The sequence below is a fragment of the Pseudophryne corroboree genome, chromosome 4, assembly GCF_028390025.1.
Source record: "Pseudophryne corroboree isolate aPseCor3 chromosome 4, aPseCor3.hap2, whole genome shotgun sequence".
Classification (NCBI taxonomy): domain Eukaryota; kingdom Metazoa; phylum Chordata; class Amphibia; order Anura; family Myobatrachidae; genus Pseudophryne; species Pseudophryne corroboree.
Window position 1 is genome coordinate 292,017,790 of NC_086447.1, and position 15,501 is coordinate 292,033,290.

Below are 15,501 nucleotides of genomic sequence, written 5' to 3' on the forward strand. Positions count from 1 at the left end.
GTGCTGGCTGCTACTTTCTCTCCCTGCCTGCCTGCCACGATGATGCCACCTTCTGGACCTGCGATGGTGCCTGGGCATGACTTTTCTTGTGCCTCCTGCCAGCTGACCCCAGCAGTAGTGTATCCAGCACCAGCAGCTGTCCAGGAGAGAGACTGTCCCACAACCTCAGTGTAACATGTAAGTTTATTTCCATAGCACTTCCTTACAATACTATTTAGGATGTACAGTAGATAATGCATTTCTATTTTACAGCAAAACACTGTGATACAGTATATATTCTGATCAAACATATACTGTAAATACAATTTTCCTGTAACCTAATATATTATAGACCTAGTTCATCATTGCAGTGAAAATAGTACAGAAATATAGCATTATGATTGTTCTATTCTGATCTATTTTATGTTGGTTATGCTACAATATAATATAAATGTATACACCATGCATGTACTGGTGCTGTACCATTGGGGTAATACAAGGGCTAGTGAGGAAACAGTCACTCTTCTGTGGGGGAAAGTGCCATAGAGCATCTGTTTCATTACTCCTGTAATTAATGTATACAGTAAATACACTAATTACATGATTATAGTTATCTCTTTTAAGAGAACACAGTTTTTATTTCGTGTAACATGTCACTTATTCCAAAGTAAGGCAAAATATTGTACCATCATTGATATAGCGTATACTGATATTTCACTGCATTCAATTACTTGATCCAACTCGCATGGCTATAACTTCTCAAATAATGCTGAAATCGGAGAAATGACAGCTGGGAGTCTATGGAAATCTCCACCAAGCTCCCATCACTAGCTCATCACCTTAACGAGAAAATGACTGCGATTCATTTTGCATGTCTGAGCCATGTGCCATTTAAAATGCAGCATTCACATTAACAAAATGAGATACTAAGTATAATTATATACCTTTACTTTTTATAGAGCTAATAAATAATTCTACTGCATTAATTACTTTTTCATTTTCCATATGATTAGAGAAAAATATGCAGTGAATGTAAGCAGTGATGCCACTTTCAAAAGTATTAAAAATATTATCACATTAAAACTTTGTGGTTGTAACCGGTATTCCTCTTCATCCATATCATCAGGAGCCGTTCAGCAAAGGCAGCATCCTTCTCTTTACACACATTCCGCAATTACAATAACCTGGCTGGCTTCATTGCTTTGTGTTATAGATATTTGTAGTTCAGCACAGCTTTCTGTGTTTGGAATTAAAGGAGGTCCAAATAGTATGTACCGGGGTGATTGAGTCTATAATACAACATTCATATCTGCTTTGTTCCCATTGTCACACTAACAGGTCTATGTAATAACCCTTGGACAGTGATAAAGTGGAGAGAAATAAGCTACCAACCATTGTCGCAAAATGTATCACTGAATTAACCAGGACTACATTAAATTGTTGATAAACAAATAGAAAAAAACCTTAGGGTGGTATTTATTAAAGTTTGGCGAGAGATAAAGAGAAGAGATATAAATTACCAGCCAATCAGCTCCTAACTGTCATTTTTCAAACACAGGGCGGGATGTACTAAGCGGAAAATGCGGTAAACTCCCTGTTTACCGCATTTTCCTGATGTACTTACCCCCGGCCGGCAGGACAGCACCGCGGCGGGGTACGCCAGCTAAAGCCTATGGGCTTCTCTTCGCGGCGCTGTGTGAGGGATCCGATCGGATCCCTCCCAGCATGCCCTGCGGCCGCCCCCGTCACCCCGCACATGCGCAGACTGACTCCTGGGGCCGAATCCCGGAAGCCAGGCTACCGCTGCGCATCGCGGAGGACAGCTCTTATCGGAAGAGCGGTCCTCCGCAATACTGATCGCATATGTTATTACATATGCGATCAGCATCGTGGCGCAGGGTGGCGATGGGCGGCGATGTACATTAGTACATCCCGCCCAATGTGTTTAAATTGAGGGTTGGCTAGTGCTTTATACAGTATCTACATTTTATCTCTATCCCAGCTTTAATAAATAACCCCCTTAGGGGCATATGTATTAACAATCACATAGCTACCATGAATATTACCACTGTATAGCTGCGGATATTTTCATTTGTAATGAAAATATTTCCACTATGTACGTAGGGAAACCCGCAGGGACAGCGGGAGCAAAAACCGCTGCCCCTGCAAGTTACTACCCCAGCATGTTGTGAAAAACTCCTCTGGTGGAATCTGACACTGCACAAGCGCACAGCATCAGTTTCCGTGATGGGGCTGGCGCCGGACGGAGGCTTCTGGAAGGAAACTGAAAGATCTCTCTCCTGCTACCATGCCTCCATAGGCTAAAATGAGTTTACACCATCTGAACATGGTGTAAACTTATGTGGCCAAACTCTGAAAAGCTTATCTTTTCAGGGTTTAGTACAGTACATAACTGTCAGATCGTAGTCCCCATTGATAATAATGGGGACTGCGATCTCTAGTGCTAATTAGCATTCTGCAACAGATTTCTGTGAAATCTCCTGCATTATGCTATTAGTGCAAACCATAAAATTATGCAGAAACTTCATGTGAAAAAAAGATTGATACATTGGCCCCTTAGTATCAAATGAATCATTCTATTAAAGTTAATTCAGTTTGGAAATGAATTGTAAAGACTGGGCAATTGTAAAATGGTAATATGGATGAGTGGGATCGGTATGGTACATGTGTAACTCTCCAATATGATTTTACCAGTAACACACATCATCCCTGAGAATGGTGATTGTCTCAACAAGTACAGTATAAAGCACAAGTGTAAACGTTGCTCCTGGAGAATTCTGCAAAGGATCCTGATGGAGTCCCAGAGACTCACACACACAGACTTTCATAGTTACACTTTTTACTTAGCTTCAGTTTTACTGATTTCCAAGACGGTAAAACAATTTCAGACCTCGCTTTTAGCACTAATGGGCCATAGCTACTTACTTCACTGGGCTAGTACCTGGGATCCCCATACTTTACCTCTTATATCAGTCGGAGCTGCCCCCTGCCACTGCACCGCTAATGAATATTTGATAAATCTAAAAAAAGCTCAGATGTTCACTTTGGTAATGATTACGTATGAGTTATTTGTCAAAGGGGTCTATGTACTAAGTCTTGGGGTGATATTCAGTTGTTATACTGTACCCGATCTCCTGTCTAAACGGGAGATTGCGGTGCAATATTCAGTTGTCCCCCGTTTTTGAGCATGTCACGCCCATAGCAGTTGTGTTTAGGCATGTAAAGCATCTAAACCTGACTGAACTATTGGGTGCAACATGAAAAGTCCTGTTTGGGTGCCCAAACAGGTCACTTTTTTATGCCTTTCAGCTCGCCACCCCTGGGGATAGCGAGCTGAAATGCAGTTCTCGCGCCAGTCGTCAGCAACATTTCAACATTTGAATAGCTACTGGCGGGCGCGATCGCCGGAGGGAGGGCAGGAAAACAATTGAATTTGCCTTAGGAGAGAGATAAAGGGTACGGATAAAGAACCAACCAACCAGCTCCTACTGCAGGGTTGGACTGGCCCACAGGGGTACAGGCGAAACCCCCTTGGGCACCCCTCCTCTAGTGATCAGATTTTGCAGTTGAATTATAGATTATACATACCTTATCCTGCACAGGACTATGGTGTACTCTGTACAGTGCATTCCTGTTATTAATCTGGTACATTATCTTCATGCACTAGCAGTATTTATTATACTTAATATATTTATCAAGGGGTGCAGACCATGCACTAATGGTTAGTCAAACCTCTAAGCATGGGCCCTACCACTACATATCTCCGGTGGGACCTTCATGCCCCAGTCTGACACTGTTCTACTGTAACTGTCGTTTTCAATCACAGCCTGTAACTTGGCGGTTAGGAGCTGATTGGTTGGTCCTTTTACCTCCATCCACTTTATCTCTATTTAAGGCTTAGTGCACAGACCCCAAAGACTGGTATGTTTGTCTCTTAACCTCTATTAAGGTGTGTACCAGGGCACTTGCTACAGTATTTCATTTCTTGTTTAAAAAAAGGTTTTCCAAAGTCCTCTTCAAGTATCTTATATGGCCTTAAAGCTGCTGTCTATGCACATCTCTCTACATAGGGAGGCATAGGCTAACAGCCACTGCATACTTTTTTCTTTTCAGCTGTATAGATCTGCTTCAGTGAATGGCCTAATTATTTGCTGCACAGATGTAATTAGCTGCCAGTATCTGAGGCATGTTTTAGGCCTATATACGTACAGTAGCTTCCAGAGAAAACCACATTGCCAGTTTTTTTTTCTTTTTTGTTTATGTGATCCAATTTCTCTGATTCCGTGCTTTTGACTGTTCATTTATTACTGATTTTATACCTTTGGCTTTCTATGACTACCGTTTTGGCTCTTGACTGTTTTGGCTCTGGACAAATAATATTCTGTTTCTAAGAGCCTCTGAATGACTTTACTGCTAGTTTTTATTCCCTGGTGATTCTCAGGATATTTCTTCTTAGTGTATAGATGACACTGTAATTTTTCTAATTATTGAACTTTAGTCTCTGAGAAATGTGTTCCATCATCTGTAGCTCATGTGGAAGCCAGTAAGGTCAGCTTCTACAGTATACTCATGGTTAATGCCTAATTTGCTTGTAGGAGTGAAATTGTAGTAATGACAATTACGTCTCCCACTGTACAACAATTTTGGACTCCCCACCAATGCACTTTGGGAGTGATTCAACATAGTCCATTTCCATATTCGCTACCTTTGTGAGGGGGTTTCCTGTTGCTTTCTTTCCAATGTCAACTGTTTTGGCTCACCATAGGTTATAAAAGGGGAAAATTATCAAAGCTCGGAGAGAGCTAAAGATCCAACCAATCAGACCCTAACCATCATTGTTTAAACCCAAAAAGGATAAGATAACAGCGCTAACACAAGTGATACTAAATGAGCAAATTTATTAATTTTAAAATATACTAGTAGTCTAAAATTACATATGAAATAATGATAATAATTGCTCTTGGACCAATTGGTAGATGTAAATGGCATGCATCAATAAATGACCTTATAGAGACAGTCTAAAGTCCATATACGTGGTGACTGATATTATACCAGGTTCAAATAGTCAATTACCCATCAAGTGTTCCAATGCATGGATCCTGATCCAGGTCTTTATTTGTGTGATGGATTCTGGTTCACAGTTCTTTCAGATTGACACTCTTATGTCCAATTCGCTGTGTTCCTTAAAAAATAAATCCTGTAGAATGTGTTTAAAAGACCAAAGCTGGGATCGGGGTCCTGGTTCACCAGTTGCATGCAGATGGTAATGTCCTGGATGTAGGTCTGATGAATTCAATTTGATGTCATCCAATGGTCAAGAGCAATATTCCCTGACGCGTTTCGCCGCTCCTGGCAGCTTTCTCTATTTGAACCTGGTATAATATCAGTCACCACGTATATGGACTTTAGACTGTCTCTATAAGGTCATTTATTGATGCATGCCATTTACATCTACCAATTGGTCCAAGAGCAATTATTATCATTATTTCATATGTAATTTTAGACTACTAGTATATTTTAAAATTAATAAATTTGCTCATTTAGTATCACTTGTGTTAGCGCTGTTATCTTATCCTTTTTGCATATACCTTACGGAGACTGACCACCTCCAACATACAGCAGCTAGGAGGAACCACCCATTTCTGCGCCTGTCCAATATATACTTGTTATATATTTCTCTCTACACACATTGTTTAAACCCAGCCTGAAAAATGTCAGTGATTGTTTGGTACTTTGGGGCCTATGTACTAAGCATTGGAGAGAGATAAAGTGGAGAGAGATAAAGTACCAGCTAATCAGCTCCTAGCTGCCATGCTCAGACTGTGGGGATGATTTCTCAACAGGTTTTTATCACATACAATGAGTTTTAAAACATTGCGTATGATAAATGGTGTCCCAGCCAATCAGCTCTCAATTGTCATTTTTTGTTTCAAACATGACAGTTGGAAGCTGATTGGCTGGAGCACCATTTATCATACGCAACGAGTTTTAAAACCCGTTGCGTATGTTAATACTTGTTGATAAATGGGCCCCTGTGTTTGAAAAATGACTGTTAGGAGCCAGACCCCTTTATTTCTCCAAACTTTAATACATCTCCCCTTTTCTATCTCCACTTTATCTCCAAGCTTTGATAAATCCCCCCCCCCAAAAAAAAAATGACACCCCCCCCCCCCCAAAAAAAAAAAAAAAAAAAAAGTTTTGCAGATCCACAGTAGATGCAGGACCAATTTAAAAATGTTGTCAACACAAAGGATGTACTGTAGTTTTGAATATTAGCTGGACACTCAATGACCGACTCATTTATGGACTATAGGTTAGAATAGATAGTAGGCATCAGCAAACTATTGGTGCCCATGGGGGTCATTCCGAGTTGTTCGCTCGCAAGCCGTTTTTTGCAGCTTTGCACACGCTAAGCCTACGCCTACTGGGAGTGAATCTTAGCATAGTAAAATTGCGAACGATGTATTCGCAATATTGCGATTACACACCTCGTAGCAGTTTCTGAGTAGCTTCAGACTTACTCGGCATCTGCGATCAGTTCAGTGCTTGTCGTTCCTGGTTTGACGTCACAAACACACCCAGCGTTCGCCCAGACACTCCTCCGTTTCTCCGGCCACTCCTGCGTTTTTTCCGGAAACGGTAGCGTTTTTTCCCACACGCCCATAAAACGGCCTGTTTCCGCCCAGAAACACCCATTTCCTGTCAATCACATTACGATCGCCAGAACGATGAAAAAGCCGTGAGTAAAATTACTAAGTGCATAGCAAATTTACTTGGCGCAGTCGCAGTGCGGACATTGCGCATGCGCATTAAGCGGAAAATCGCTGCGATGCGAAGATTTTTACCGAGCGAACAACTCGGAATGAGGGCCCATGATATGTCTTGTGGCTACTGAACTATACCTTTTGACTTTATTAATCATACAGTGGGCGACGGCATAGCGTTTGCATGGCTGCTAAAACTAGCTAGCGAGCGATTAACTCGGAATGACCCCCTAAATGCACAGTCTGAAAAAAAAACAATGACGCAATTGATCTAATAGTAACCTTGATATAAATCCCAGTATCTATTCAGTGTCACTTTGTCGCCAGGGACCAAATTAAGCTCAATTCTGTGCTGTGCAAAATGCTATTTCTCTTACGTCCTAGAGGATTCTGGGGTACATATTAGTACCATGGGGTATAGACGGGTCCACCAGGAGCCATTGGCACTTTAAGAGTTTAACAGTGTGGGCTGGCTCCTCCCTCTATGCCCCTCCTACCAGACTCTGTTTAGAAAATGTGCCCGGAGGAGCCAGTCACAGCTAGGGGAGCTCTACAGAGCTTCTTTAGAAAAGTTTATATTAGAGTTTGTTTTTTTTACAGGGAGGCTGCTGGCAACAGCCTCCCTACATCGAGGGACTGAGGGGGGGGGGGGGGGAGCAGTGTCCGCCCTGCGGGGTCTGAGCCACTGTCTCTGCTGACAGGACACTGAGCTTCAGAGGGGATAGATCGTTCCCCGCCACAGGGGATCGCTCACCCCAGCAGCATGCCTCCACCCCCTTGCAGAGCTGAAGTGTGGCTAGTGAGTCACCGACCTCCCTAGAAAGCGGGGGGTCGGTGTGAAGATGGCGGCTACAGGGTAGGGAGCGCAGTACTGACTGCACTCCGGGGTCTCAGCGGTACATGGTGCAGCGCTGTGAGGGGTGCCCTGAGCCGGCGCCTTAACCCTACACTGACCAGAAAGCCTGTCTGGTCCGCAGATCTCAGTCAGCACAAAATCTTCAGGCCAGTGTAATCTAGGAAGACAGCGCCATTAAGGGGGCGGAGCTTCTCCTCAGAGCGGACCCAGCAGCGTTCAGTGCCATTTTCCTGCCTGCAGACACGTTACCAGTGGAAGAGCAGTCCCTCCAGAGCACCTCCAGCTATCGGTACGGTACCGGGAGGTTGTAGAAGGGAAGGGAGGCTGTGTACAGGCTGTGTCACCTATTAAGGGACACAGTCAGCGCTGGTTAAGGGTCTCCCTATACCTATATAGCGCTGTGTGTGGGTTGGCTCCAATCTCTGGGTCTCTCTTTGCCATTCTTGGGGGGGGGGAAAGTCTGTCTGCCCTGTACCCTGTGTGTATGTGGGGTGTACAAGCAAACATGTCTAGAGACTCTGTCTCATATGCTGCAGAGGATTTATCTTCTCAGGAAGATCCCATCCCATGTAATCAGGATTGCACTGTTGTAGCGCAGATCCCAGCTGGAGAACCAGAATGGTTAACCTCTCTTAGGGGGGCTATTTCTCAGATTTCTGAAAGGGTTGCAAGGACTGAGCATGCTACTCAGGTATTGCAGTCCTCTATGGCAGTATGGTCCAATACTGCTCCCTCGGGGCCATATTCTCACAAACATGCTCTTGCCCAGATTATGCAGGATGACACGGATACCGATTCTGACACAGTAGACGGTGATGGGGATGTGTCGAGGGGGTTGGCATCACTTGCTAAGGGGGTGCAGTTGATGATTGAGGCCATGCGGGATGTGTTACATATTTCTGACACACCTCCTGAGCAGGTTGATGAGGCCTTTTTTACGGACATTAAGAAAGCCCCTCTCACCTTCCCGGCATCTAAAGAATTAAATGCTATATTTGAAAAAGCCTGGGAAAACCCGGAGAAAAAATTCCAGATCCCTAAATGGGTTCTGGTTGCTTTTTCCCTTCCCGGAAGATGGGAGTTCTCCGCGTATAGTTGACACCTCTGTCTCTAGGCTGTCAAAACAGGTCGTCTTACCAGTCCCGGGATCTACCGCGTTGAAAGACCCGGCAGATCGCAAAGTGGATGCTATGCTCAAATCCATATACACTGCTTCAGGGGCTATACTGCGGCCTGCTATTGCCTGTGCATGGATTTCAAAAGCTATAGCAAAGTGGTCAATCACTCTGCAGGAGGACTTGACTACGATGGATAAAGGTGACGTTGATTTATTTTTACGTAACATACAGGATTCTGCAGGGTTCCTGGTAGAATCCATGAAGGATCTGGGTTCCATGGTTGCGGGGATCTCCTCCATGTCCGTCTCGGCTCGCAGGGGTCCCTGGCTGCACCAATGGTCTGCGGACGCGGAATCTAGGAAAAGTGTGGAAAGCCTACCCTATACAGGTCAGGCTCTGTTTGGGGAGGCACTGGATGCGTGGATTGCCACGGCTACAATGGGTAAGTCTCCTTTTCTCCCCTCAGCTGCACCGGCTACGAAGAAGCCTTTTACTCCCAATGCGTCACAGTCCTTTCAGCTCACTAGGCCTAGAAAGAACAAGCCCTCTCACACCTTCTTTAGAGGTGGTCGTGCCAAATCTAAAAAACCTGCTTCTGGTACCTCAAAGTCCTCAGCATAACCATGGACCGCAAAGCCTGGGGGAAGGTCAGGTGGGAGCAAGACTCCGGCATTTCAGCCACGTCTGGGTGTCGTCTGGCCTGGACCCCTGGATACAGGATATTGTGTCCCGGGGGTACAGGCTGGAGTTTCAAACTCTCCTACCTCACAGATTCTTCAAATCAAGCTTGCCGGCATATAGAGCTATTCTACTGGACGCTGTCCGAAAATTGATAGTGTCCGAGGTCATTGTTCCAGTTCCACCTAATCAGTTGACCAAAGGTTACTATTCAAACCTTTTTGTGGTTCCGAAGCTGGATGGTTCAGTAAGGCCAATTCTGAACTTGAAATCTTTAAACTCTTATCTCAGGGACTTCAAATTCAAGATGGAGCCTCTGAGGGCAGTTATCTCAGGACTGATGGAGGGGGAGTTCCTGGTGTCCCTGGACAACAAGGATGCGTACCTCCACATTCCCATTTGGTCGCCGCATCAGACTTATCTCAGGTTTGCACTGTTAGACGATCATTATCAGTTTCAGGTACTGCCGTTCGGTCTCTCCACGGCACCGAGGGTTTTCACCAAGGTGATGGCAGAGATAATTGTTATCCTCCGAAAGCAGAGGGTGAACATAATTCCGTATCTGGGTGATCTGCTGATCAAGGCATCATCCAAGGAGAAGTTGTTAAGATCCATTGATCTCACAACGCATCTGCTCAAGGAGTACGGTTAGATTCTGAACCTTCCAAAGTCTCATCTGGAGCTGACAAAGAGGCTGTCTTTCCTGGGGATAATCCTCGACACGGAGGTGCAGAGGGTGTTTCTACCGGTGGAGAAAGTGTTGGTGATTCAAACCATGGTTTGGGATGTCTTGAATCCTGCCAGGGTGTTGGTTCATCAGTGCATCCGCCTTCTGGGGAAGATGGTTGCCTCCTACGAGGCTCTGCAGTATGGAAGGTTTCATGCTCGCTCCTTTCAGCTGGATCTCTTGGACCAGTGGTCGGGATCTCACCTACACATGCACCAGAGGATACGTCTGTCTCCGAAAGCCAGGATTTTGCTCCTCTGGTGGCTACAGCTACCACACCTTCTGGAGGGCCGAAGGTTCGGAGTCCAGGACTGGATCCTTCTAACCACGGATGCAAGTCTAAGAGCTTGGGGACCAGTTGCTCAAGGGGAAACCTTCCAAGGAAGGTGGTCAAGTCAGGAATCCCTTCTTCCGATAAACATCCTGGAGCTAAGGGCCATATACAATGGCCTTCTTCAAGCAGCACATCTACAGGATTGGGCTGTTCAGGTGCAGTCGGACAACGTGACCTCAGTGGCCTACATAAACCGACAAGGCAGAACGAAGAGCAGGGCAGCAATGTCAGAGGTGACAAAAATCCTCCTCTGGGCAGAAAGGCACTGTGTAGCGATGTCAGCAATCTTCGTTTCGGGAGTAGACAACTGGTAAGCAGACTTCCTCAGCAGCCACGATCTCCATCCAGGAGAGTGGGGCCTCCACCCAGAGGTGTTCGAGGAGGTAACCAGTTGGTGGGGGGTTCCTCACATAGACATGATGGCCTCCCGCAACAACAAGAAGCTGCAGAGGTACTGTTCCAGGTCAAGGGACCCACAGGCAGTGGCGGTGGATGCACTAGTAATGCCGCGGGTGTTCACGTCAGTGTATGTATTCCCTCCACTTCCTCTGATTCCAAGAGTTCTACAACTTGTAAAAAGAACAAAAGTTCTGGCAATCCTCATTGCTCCAGACTGTCTAAGGAGGGCTTGGTATGCGGATCTGCTGGATCTACTACTGGAAGATCCAAGGCCCATACCTGTTATGATTCCAGCACTCTGGTCTGAGGAGATCTTATAGCAAGGACCTGAGCACTGGAACGTAATGCTGGGAAAGGGAGCGGGAATGGAAAATAGCCCCTTGCGCCCTAACTCCGTTGTCTCGCCCGTGCTGTCAGAAATCCCTTGCGAGACTATGGTTGCTTGAGCCCATGGCAGCCGCATTTGAAGGGCGGATTACGTCTGCCCAACTCCGATGCCCCCTCAGGTCTTAATGGGAGACAAAGAGAAATCCGAGACAGGGTGATAACAAGGGGCCCTCTAACTAAGCAACAAGGCCAGGGGCTAAGCTAACTTAAAACTAGAATATGTGCGGAAAAACCGCCAGGGAAAAGGACAACCAAAATACCCACTTGTCCACTCTCCTACCCGGCACCGCCGAGTTCCGGAGAGGACTTGTGGAAGCGGAACCCTCCGCGAATGCTCCGAAACAGAATACAAAATAAAGCGGGCTGAGCCGCAGCACACGGCAGAGCTGCAACTCACGAACACCACACGAGATTCTCTGGCGACCATTGCGGACAAAAGGGGACCAGAAGACTTCTTGGGATGAGATGACAACTCCAAGATTCAGGAACTCTGAGGAGAGGAATGACCGGACACAACAGGACTGGAACAGACGTTAGCAAACCTAAGCAGCATGCAGGAAGCTATTACCGGCGTCTGTGTGAAGCACTGAGAAGGTATTTAGCAAGGAGTCCTCCAATCAGATGTTCAGAGTCTGATTACCCTAAATGCTGTGCAGCTGCCCTGCTGCACGCCCAGAAGACCAGTGTGTGTGTGTGTATTAAATTGACCCTGCAACAGGGAACGCGGTCCGCCCGTGGCATCCCCGTTGCTAGGGTCCAGGCGGCTCAGCGCGCCCGGCGTCCCTGCGTTGCTAGGGAGCCGGCGGCTATGCGCGCACGGCATCCCAGCGTTGCTAGGGACCCGGCGGCTAGCACGCTCGGCGTCCCTAGTTGCTAGGCGCCGGGCCGCGAGGACATCGCGGACCACGGCGCCTAACAGTACCCCCCCCTTGAGGAGGGGTCAAGGAACCCCTAAAGCCAGGTTTCTGAGGAAATTCCCGAAAAAATGCCCTCTTGATCCTAGGGGCATGAAGATCCTTATCCAGGACCCAAGACCTTTCCTCCGGACCATAGCCTTTCCAGTGAACTAAAAAATAAAGCCAACCCCGGGACAATTTAGAATCAAGAACTTTCTCTACCAAGAACTCCTGTTGTCCCTGTACATCCACTGGAGATCTACCCTGAGAGATCCTCCGAGGAAATCTACTGGAAGAAACGTATTGTTTCAACAGGGAACAGTGAAAAGTATTTCCAATCTTGAGAGATATTGGTAAACGTAGCCGAAAGGCAACTGGGTTGACCTTCTTAATAATAAGAAACGGTCCAATAAATTTGGGTCCCAGTCTAGCTGAGGATTGTCGAAGCCTGATGTTGCGAGTTGACAACCACACCTTATCTCCCACCTTAAAAGTGCAAGGACGTCGGAGCCTGTCAGAAAATTTCTTCTCTCGGAAGGCCGCTTTTCTGAGAGCAAGGTGCACTTTTTTCCAAATTGCTCTGAGATGGGAGGTCAAGGTTAGCGAGGAGACTGGAGAATGATGGAAAAAAGAATTGGCTCTGGGGTGAAAACCAAAAACTGAAGAGAATGGAGACTCTTTGGTGGAGGAATGACAAGAGTTATTGTAAGCAAATTCAGCCAAAGGGAGAAACTCGGACCAATCATTCTGGAGTTTGGCTGAATACAAACGCAAATATTGTTTTAATGACTGGTTGACTCGTTCGGTTTGCCCGTTAGACTGTGGGTGGTAACCAGATGTTAAAGACAGTTTCATCTTCAATGAGGCACAAAAACATTTCCAGAATTGTGCGATGAATTGTGGACCCCGATCAGAAACAATATCAGTGGGCAACCCATGAAGCCTGAACACATGGCGGAGGAACAAAACTGCCAACCCTTGAGCAGAAGGCAATCGGGGAAGAGCAATAAAATGAGCCATTTTACTAAAACGGTCCACTACCACCCAAATGACTCGGAATCCGGCTGAAAGGGAAAGGTCAACCACAAAATCCATGGAAATATGAGACCATGGCCTGAGAGGAACAGCTAAAGGCATGAGTTGCCCGATAGGCAACGAACGAGGAACCTTATGCTGTGCACAAATCTGACATGAATGGACGAATTCCTTAATGTCTTTAGAAAGACTAGGCCACCACACTGAGCGAGAGACTAACTCCAATGTCTTAGTGATTCCCGGATGCCCTGAGACTTTGTTGTCATGAAATTCAGTTAAAACAGTGGCTCTCAAAAATTCAGGGACATAAAGACGACCAGCAGGAGTAAGTCTAGGAGCTTGGTGTTGAAGCTGGTTTAACTGGGTAAATAAATCCTGTGTGAGGCTTGCCCGGATGACCGAAGATGGAACTATGGGGGTAACAACAGGATTGCTATTATGAACCGGAAGAAAGCTACGTGATAGGGCATCAGCTTTTGTATTCTTGGAACCAGGCCTGAAAGTGATTATAAACCTGAAACGAGTAAAAAATAATGCCCAACGTGCCTGCCGAGCATTAAGCCGTTTAGCTGATTCAATATTTTGCTGGTTCTTATGGTCAGTCAAAACCGAAATAGTATGTTTAGCTCCCTCCAGCCAATGCCTCCACTCCTCGAAAGCCCACTTCACCGCCAGTAACTCCCGATTACCAACGTCATAGTTGGATTCAGCGGAGGAGAATTTCCTGGACATAAAGGCACAAGGATGTAACTCCAGAGACTCTGGATCCTCTTGAGAAAGGACAGCCCCCACTCCAACCTCTGAGGCATCAACCTCCACAACAAAGGGCAATTCCAGATTAGGATGTCTGAGGACTGGAGCCGAGACAAAGGCTTGTTTCAAGGCCTGGAAGGACAATTCAGCTTCATGCGACCAGTTGGTAGGATCCGCTCCTTTTTTTGTCAGAGCTACTATGGGAGCAACCAGGTCAGAAAAAGAATGAATGAACCTCCTATAATAATTCGCAAAGCCTAAAAAGCGCTGAATTGCTTTTAAATTAGTGGGTTGCGCCCAATTAAGGATTGCCTAGAGCTTCTTTGGTTCCATGGAAAATCCCTGAGGAGAAATTATGTACCCTAAAAAAGATACTTCTGTGACGTGAAAATCACACTTCTCCAGCTTGGCATATAAATGATTCTCACGTAACTTTTGAAGAACCAGACGCACCTGGGTAACATGTTGTTCCATCGATTCAGAATAAATCAAGATGTCGTCTAAATAAACGACCACGAATTTCCCTAGGAAGTCACGGAGAACATCATTAATGAGGTCTTGAAAAACTGCCGGAGCATTAGACAGGCCGAACGGCATCACCAGGTATTCATAGTGACCCGACTGAGTGCTGAAAGCCGTCTTCCACTCATCCCCAGATTTAATTCGGATGAGGTTGTAAGCTCCTCTAAGGTCAATTTTAGAAAAAAACAACAGCAGAACGTAACTGATCAAAAAGTACAGAAATTAACGGCAAAGGATAGGTGTTTTTAACGGAGATCTTATTCAGGGCCCTAAAATCAATGCATGGTCTAAGCGAGCCATCTTTTTTCTCCACAAAGAAAAAACCTGCACTTAAAGGAGATTTTGATGGTCTAATAAATCCCTTTTTTAGGCTTTCCTGAATATAATTATTCATGGCCGTAGTTTCTGGCCCGGACAAGGCATATAATCTCCCCTTAGGCAAAGTGGCACCTGGAACTAGCTCAATTGCACAATCATAAGGCCGATGGGGAGGCAGAATGTCCGCCTTGCCTTTGGAGAAGACATCGGCAAACTCCTGGTATTCCACAGGAATGAGCTCTGGAACGATTGCTGCAACTCTGACTGGATACCGAATACATTCCTTAGCACAAAATGTACCCCATTGGGAAATCTCCCCGGACCACCAATCAATGGTGGGATTATGAAAGGCAAGCCAAGGGTGACCCAGAACAACAGGAACTGCCGGGCAATGTGTAAGGTAGAATTCAATATCTTCGGAATGTAAGGCTCCTACTGTAAGTACTACTGAAGGTGTACGGTGAGTAATTACCCCATTAGAAAGCGGACCCCCATCTAAGCCGTGCATGGTGATACATCTATCTAATGGTAACTGCGGAATGCCTAAGGCCTTAGCCCAATTTAAATCCATAAAGTTTCCTGCAGCTCCACTGTCGACAAAAGCCGACACCAAAGAACTAAGGCTGCCAAAGGAAACCTTAACAGGGACTAAAAGAGAGTTGTTCGAGGAGATAAGCTGCAGACCTAAGTGAACCCCCTCACAATTCACCTGGT